Below are 7,588 nucleotides of genomic sequence, written 5' to 3'. Positions count from 1 at the left end.
AGCCAACGGTGACTCGCTTAGGAATGCGGGGCTGTTCCTGGGCTCACTGGGATGATCCCTGGCTCATCACTGACTGACAGGGTTACAGGGATCCAGCTCGTGGCCCTTGGTGGGACAGCCATGAGCTGCCACATGGCACTAGAGCTCCGCAGCTGAGCCCACAGCCTTGCCCGCCCTGTGCTGCCCCTTCTCCTGAGAGTAGCCCCCAGTCATCTTGCATGTCCTGTGAAGCCCTTCTCGGCTCAGCTTCTAGGAAGCCCAGCCTAGGCAGAGGTCCACTCTGGCCCTCATCTACAGGTTTAGGTCATGTTCTTCCCCAAGCCGGGGCATTAGTCCCACCTCACAGGCTCTGAGGAAGGTAGAGGGATTCTCAGGATCTTGTTGAACCCAAACTCCTGCCACTGTCTCATTTCAATTCTCCTCGCCTCTGCTCTGGGTCCATAGGAAACTCAATATCCAAATCTCTGCTCGAGGTTATAAACAAGCCCCAGAAAGAAAGAAAACCAGGGTCTCCCAAGGCAGCCAGGGTCTATTGGCAAATGCCACATTCCTAGGCAACCAGTATCTATGTCTTATTTTTGTATGGATGCACAGAACTAAGCTGATTAATATATTTTTCATCCCCTCTTCAGGTCTTGAACTACAATGACAATCTTTTTGCCTCATGGCAAACTGGTTACCAGGTTTCAATAACGGCTTTATCTTTGCAAAGACAATTCATTAATAGATTTACAAGGGAGAGAAGATGGCGCAGTCTGTCGAAAAGGATTGTTTTGCATTTCTCTTCTTTTAATTACAGAGTTATCTCCTGGACCAAAGCTCTTTGAAAAACAGGGAGAAAAAATAGACACCCCCCTCCATCTGTTCCAGATACGAATGCAATTAATACGGGAGACAGGCACTGTGCAGGGCCTTCCTGCTCACTGAGACCAGAAACCTCCTCCCCGGAGCTGCCTGGTGGCTGGCAGGCCTCGGCCACTGGAACTCCATTGGCGTCAGACATGTTGGCATGGGGAAGGCTGCTCTGCTCATGGGGATGCAACATGGGGTGATTTGGGTCAGATAGTTTGGGTCCTCTATTGAGTACCATGGACACCTTCTATGTGCCAGGGGCTTCAGCTGGATTTTCTAATTTAGATCTTGCAGTGATCCATTTTACAGACAGAGTAACCAAGGTAGACCAATGTGTGCAGGGCACTGGACCTGGTGCAGGTAGCAGTTTCCAGGTGTTGAAGGAGACTCAGAGATATCCAGGACTCAGAGATGTGGGGCTGAAACCAGAGGTCAGGCCTGTTCCTTGTAAATTTCCTGCTATGTCCATTTCCTCTGTGCGCTATTTGGTGAATCTTTCTGGCCCCAGTTTCCCCGTCTCTGGAATGATCCCCAGACATAATGAGCGCGAGGTCAACTTAGGCTCAAGTGGAATATTGTGAAGAACATGGTCCTGCAAAGGGTAGGGGGGCTGGCATGGGGGTGTCTCCGTGATTCCCGGAATGAGGGGCATATGGTCCCTGGCACCAGGGTAAACTCAGGTCTGGTCAGGAGCTGGTTTTATCCCTGTCACTTGAGGCACATCAACAGCATCTAATCCCTTCACCCTCCTCCTCCCACTGGCTCTGGAGGCGACAGTGACCTCTCTCTTGGGCCAAACCCTACGAAAGAAGACTACATTTTGGAGAATGTCTGTCCTCCTTTTCCAACCTGGACTGCTGTCAGAGGTTGTCAGGGTGAGGGTCCCTAAATGGACTTCTCTTTGGTCTCCTGGCTCAGAGCAAATTCGGAGGCTTTGCTGGCCGGGGTGTGACAGCCCAGACTGCACAGTGAGGAGGGCTGGGAGTGGTCAGGTCATGATGACCAAGGGTGCCCCAGAACCTTGTCAACTTTTTTACAGGACTTATCAAACCTTTCCTGTAAAGGCCAGTTAAGAAATATTTTAGGATAATTTTTATATAATTTAGAACAAACCAAGCATCTAATGTAGGCATTTATGTGACCAGAGAGAAAACACATTACTACATGTTTTAGTTGACAAAATTGAAAACTGGATTTTGAATTTCATATAATATTCACATGTCACAAAAGATTATTCTTCTCTAAATTATTTTTTAATCATTTAAAAAGGTTCAGAAAAACTTCTTAGATCCTGAGCTGCACAATAACAGGCAGCATCCCCGATGTGGCCCTGTGGCGGTAGTTTGCAGGCCCACAGTCCGTTACTGCGTCTGGGCTGTGGATTCCCCTGCGAGCCCTTGCTGGATGGGGCTCAGGGGCCTTCTGCACAGGGTCACGGTGTTCGGCGTCGTCAGTAGAGGGCGCTGGAGGGACACGGCGAGAAAGCTGTTGGGCATCTTCCTGCTCCTTCTGCAACCTTCTCTCAGAGGGAGGAAGCCAGTAGGCATCGCCCCAGCTGTGCCCCAGCCTGCATGACCCGCAGCAAGCCCGTCCTGGGTCTGGTGACCACCTTGCTGTGACCCTCCTGATGCTCCACCTGCAGTAGTCCCCCCTCGCTCTCCCTTGGATCCTGACAGGTGTGTCCAGCATGGGCTCCTCCAGGAAGCAACCGTGGTCTCTGCCAACGCGGGGGGCGGGGCGGGCTGCAACCACAGACCTCCACGAGACCTGAACCCCACCTTCCAAGGTGGTGTCAGCCCTAGGATTCTGTTCATGTTGGCTCCTGCCTCCCACCAGCCACTGCCCTCCCATAGCTCTTTCTTTATAATAAATGCCACCCCTTCAGATCACTGTGCTGCGGTTCCTGTGTCCTGACTGAACTCTGACCCATGGGTTCCAAGAAGCCTGCAGGCACCAGGAGAGATCAGGGTCTCCATGATTCAAAGAGCAGCCCGGGAGTCTGGCTCTGTGGCCCTGTGGGCACTGACCATGAGCCATGCAGCTGTGGCCCTGTGGCTGTGCCTCCCAGAGGCTCAGGGTGACCCCTGGGAGATGGGGAGCATGATTCCTTCAGCAGCAGGATGTGGAGCCCCCAAAGAGCCAGTGGGTATAGAGTGCAGGGCCCAGGGAGCTGGCGCTCAAGGTGGCCGACCTGCAGCTCTGTAAGGTTGTGAAGATTAAATAGGACCACGTTCGAGGGTCCCCAAGGGCTGGGAGGGGCGGGGCGCAAAACGCACCCTCCCCTGCTCCCCCTCTCCCAGGACACCCCTCCCTCAAGGCCCTGGTTTGTCTCCCCAGGTCCCACAGACTCTGGGGTCTGAGATGTCTCCTTGGGTACGTCCAGGAGCTGCCTGTCACCTCGGTCTGTGAGGTTACTATGGCAGCCACCCCAGCGCAGGCCGGAAGTGGAAAACAGGTCGGAGCCTAATGAGGCCGCTCAGCTCTGGTCTGTCCCCTGACGCTCTGGCTGCACAGGGCATCGTCCCCACACTAGGCTGCTGGCTGCTGGCTGCGGCTTGGACCTAAGGCCTGCCCTGCCTTGGCCTGGGGCAGGCGAGGCCCCTCTGCTCATGTCCTCCTGAGACAGTGACTTGAGGAGTATCCTGCTGCCTGGTCCCTGTGAGCCCTGGTCCTGGCCCTGAGCCACCCTCCCTCTCCTCTCCCAAGCAGCTCCGTCCCCACCCTGGAGCAGGCAGGCGAGGGGTGTGGGGTACTGATGGGGGCTTCCTGGGGTGGGTGGGGATGTCTGCACCCCTGGAACCCTGGCTGCCTTTTCCACCCAGTCAGGTGTGACCCTGGTGGCCGTGAACCACTGTCTCTGGGCCCCACTGTGGCCTAGACGGTCTGCCTGTGGCTCAGGCTCGGGAGGTCCCCCCTTGATCCTCCTAGAGTCATGCTATTGCTGGCACCAGCTCCTGCCTTGGTGTGTCACTCAATGGTGTCACTCAATGCTGGAATCTGATAGTGAGACCAGGTCCCTTGGAAGAATTAGCAGCTCCCTGAGGCCCTGCTTTGGGGTCCCTGTGGCTTCCTTGTAAGTAGCACTACTTTGGAGAGAACAGGAACCCTGGCCTATCCAGGGCTCTTCAGCAGTGGATAGGGCAGCTGAGGCCCCCAAAGGGGACAGGCACCACACAGGGAGAAGGCAGAGTGGCTGCTCTCTGCATCCTGGAAGTGGGAGAGGGCACAGGCCTACAGGGCCCTGAGCTCTACACTGGAAGATGCTGGAAGCCTCTGAGGAAGAGCCTGGGTTGTGAGCCTGGGTCCCCTGCCCCATGGGTCAGATCCCAGCCCCCTGCAGCTCACAGGGGCTCAGGCCAGGCCAGGGGCATTTCTGGGAGGTTCCTGAGGTACAGAGTGGAGTGTCTCACCTCCAAGGCTGGGGCTGCTGGGCTCTGCACCCTGGATCCCTCTGCTGTAGGCACCCGGCCCCTGCCTCCCTGCTCAGGGACTGGTATGGAGGCCTCCTGGGACGTCCTGGGGAACTCAAGCAAGGCCCAGCTCCTCCGGAATTCTAGCCTCTCTCTGCCCAGGAAGAGAATCTTCCAGAGAAGCTGAACAGGGCCTGGCAGGACAGCCCTGTTCAGAGCCCACAGAGAGCACCGCAGACCAGACAGTGGCTGTGGGAGGGGCCCTGTGGAGTGGGCGGCCATCAGAGGAGGAGACAGGCTGAGTGACAGCGGGCCCCTGGTTCCCACTCCTGCTGCTTCTTATCTGAGCGAACTGCACCAGAAAATTTCTGCTGGCATCTGAGTGCGCCTGCTGTCCTCCTGTAATTAATATCCCAGGGGAAAATCTGCTCAGCTGGGTGTCCGTCTGCTGGGGCCTTGGCCCCCTGGGCTTTGTCCCCTGGGGCTTCAGGGCCCATTTAGCCCTGGTGAGGAGCAGACGCAGGAGTCCCTGGGGTTGGATTAACCTGGGTTAGTTCAATAGACAGCTCCGCTGGGGAGCTGGGCGGCAGTCAGGGTGCACACACACACCACCGGTCCTGGCCTGGGGTGAGGAGAGAAGCCAGGCGGCTCCCCAGTCCCCTCCCTGGGCTGGAGATCCATTCTCCAGGAGGTGAGTGGAGGAATCCAGAAGGCAGTTTGCAGGCTCCTTCCTGGGAGGGCTAGTTCTGCTGGCAGGTTGACCAGGCTCAGGTGGAGGAGGGGAGCCCCTCAGGTGGGGGCTTCTGGGATGTTTGGTTCACCCCCCAGAACCCTGGATCCTCGAGGGGAGAGTCTGGGGTGAACCCGGGCCATGGCAGGGGAGTGGGGCGGAATGAATCAGTAACCAGGACCCCAGAGATCCCCTGCTCCACCTTGTCCTCCTGCAGATCCTGAGGCACCAGGAGGTCTGGAACCGTCCTCCTCTCGCTGCGGGGGATTTTCGGATCTCGCCATCTCACCGTCCCTCCGCGGCATCTGCATCACGGAATCTTGGGCTCAGAGCTTCTCTCACAGACTCAGCTGCGCCCTCGTGGAGACTGACTGCACACTCCCAGCGCCCCCCTTTCACGGAGCCTGGAACTGCAGGATCACAGACGTCTGCGGAGAGTGAGAACCAAAGACTTAGGAATGGAGGGTCCCTCGGGAGGCCCTGCGACGCCACTCTGTGCCACCCCAGGAATGCAGGGTGGAGTTGAAATTGGCACAGGGTCAGAACCTCAGCCCAGCTCCACCTGGTGACGCAGAAGCCCCCTCCTCTGGGTCCTATGAACAATAACTTGAAATCCTACAGGAACAGGAGGTCACCACCTGACAGGGCCACCTGACGGCTGAAGCGGAGCCTGAAGTTGCTTCCTGTGACCACCCACCCCTCTGTCCTGGCCCTGCCTGACACGAGCAGCCAACCCAGAGGCCACACCTGGCCTGGCGCAGCTTGACCTGAATCCCCAGGGCGGAGATGGCCACCAGGACATGGGAATGTGACGAGGCCACTGTGCTCCAGGGACCCTCATCCCTCACCTCCTCTCCTGGAGGAGGAGCAGTCAGGGAGAGGGCGCCAGGCGGGAAAGGCCACCTGGAGAGGATGCTCACTTGTGCCCTTCGGGTCCCCAGAGGTGGGGCAGATCCAGTCACAGAGGGAGACTCCTGTAGCTTTCAGTACTGGTGGCAGCCATTGCGTCTGTGCCTGTTGTCCTTGCTCCGTCAGTCTCTTGTGCTCCTCTGGCTGCTCCCTAGGTGGCTGACCTTCACCACTGTGAGCCGATGCAGCATGATGGGGTGGCAGGTCCGGGGATGGGGTTGGGGAAAACCTGGGAAGGGTCTCGCAAATCAGCAAACCTCCTGGGAGGGCCCAAGGCAGCCTAGCAGGGTGGGCAGCCTGGCTCCAGCCCCCAGCAGGGGTCTCCTCAGTCCTGCCTGGAGCTCAGCCTCTCTCACCCGCAGCCTTCCCCTGCTCTGAATTCCTGCTCTCCCCGTGGGGTCTCTGCTGGGGTCTCTGCTGGCCCGTGGGCTGCCCCCAGGGTCTCCATGCTAAAGTTCCTTAAAAAGAACTCGGCGCCCTGGACTAATCCCTGCTTTCTACCAGGCAGGGAAATGTTGGTTCCCACCCCTGTCTCAGAGCTCCAGAACCGAGGCACTGAACCCTCATTAATAAGACAGAACCATTCTGAAATTCTGTTGGCTGTTCGCAGGTGTTATGATCAGCAAGGGAGGAAGAGAGAGGAAAGCAGAGAAGGAAAGAGGGAACAAGTCCATTCGGCTGGCGGGAGGGAATCTCAGGGCTTGGGAACACACAGCCAGCCCAGTCATCCCAGGCAGGGACAGCGGTGACCATGGGGGGAGGGCAGTAAAACCTGCACAAATGATTTCCGTTTCTAGACCTCTGTTATCCAGACACACTCCACCCTCCACGTGGAGGTAGAAAGTGGATTTGTTTAAAGAAAATAAAATGGGGAGGGGGGGCTCTCTGTGTCCTGCGTACAAATGGGTAGGACAAATGACAGCCCGTGCCGGGCCACTGCTATCCCACAGGGCACCACAGCCCCAGGGCTGTAGACAGGGTGCTTCCCTTCAAACCGTGACGGGGTCAGGTGGTCTCATGGGGAAAGGCGCTGGCCGTGGAGCTGCAGGGACTCTGTGGGGGCCCTGGGCGGGGCACTCCAGCAGGACAGGCGCAGCTTCTGCCAGTCCCAGGGCCTCCCGGGCCTGTGGGTGGAAATGCCGCAGGCAGCAGGTAGAGAAGGACCTTGCCAGCTCTGCGTTCCTTCTGGGTCCCCCTCCCTGCACCCTACAGGGAGCTGTGGTCCTGTACACCCACCTCTGAGGGCTCATGGAGGGTCTCTGGTGGCTCCCAGGCCAACCAGCCGGGTGGAGGCTGCTCTGATCCTCTTCCTGCTGCCACCGATCTGTGCTGGAAGCCACTGGAGGGGCTTCCCAGAGCCTCGGGGCCTGGGTTCTCCTGTGCCTGGAGCTGCCCATCCTCCAGCCTCCAGAACGGGGAGGGGGTGCTGGGTCCTGAGCGCCAAGTTGAGTGCCAGCCCTTGAGGACAGTGAGGTCACACAGATACACAAACAGCGTTCTTAATTGGAGACTTCAAGACCAGAGAGGTGTGGGGACACCTGCTGGACCCCGCAAAACCCAACTTCCTGGGGGTAGGAACAGCCACGTGCCCCAGGGTGGGCATTTCCACTCAGAAAAGCCCAAGTCTAAAGGAGCAGCCTGCCAGTCCCCCTCCCCACCTCACCCCCAGCCTCAGCCTGCACCATCC

General features: G+C 57.9%; 1 long non-coding RNA gene across 1 annotated transcript; it reads right to left on the bottom strand.

The window, feature by feature from the left end:
• Positions 1 to 2,083: 2,083 nt before the first annotated feature.
• LOC124110167 (uncharacterized) lies at positions 2,084 to 7,216 on the bottom strand. Its single transcript, XR_006857195.2, has 3 exons — positions 7,138 to 7,216; positions 5,913 to 6,130; positions 2,084 to 5,420 (listed from the first exon to the last, which is right to left on the bottom strand). It is a non-coding gene; the product is annotated as an uncharacterized LOC124110167 (long non-coding RNA).
• Positions 7,217 to 7,588: the final 372 nt, after the last annotated feature.

Source organism: Marmota monax, unplaced genomic scaffold (genome assembly GCF_021218885.2).
Source record: "Marmota monax isolate L192 unplaced genomic scaffold, Marmota_monax_Labrador192_F-V1.1 WCK01_AAM20220418_F8-fsc00008, whole genome shotgun sequence".
Classification (NCBI taxonomy): domain Eukaryota; kingdom Metazoa; phylum Chordata; class Mammalia; order Rodentia; family Sciuridae; genus Marmota; species Marmota monax.
This window is presented reverse-complemented; position numbering and strand designations above follow the sequence as displayed.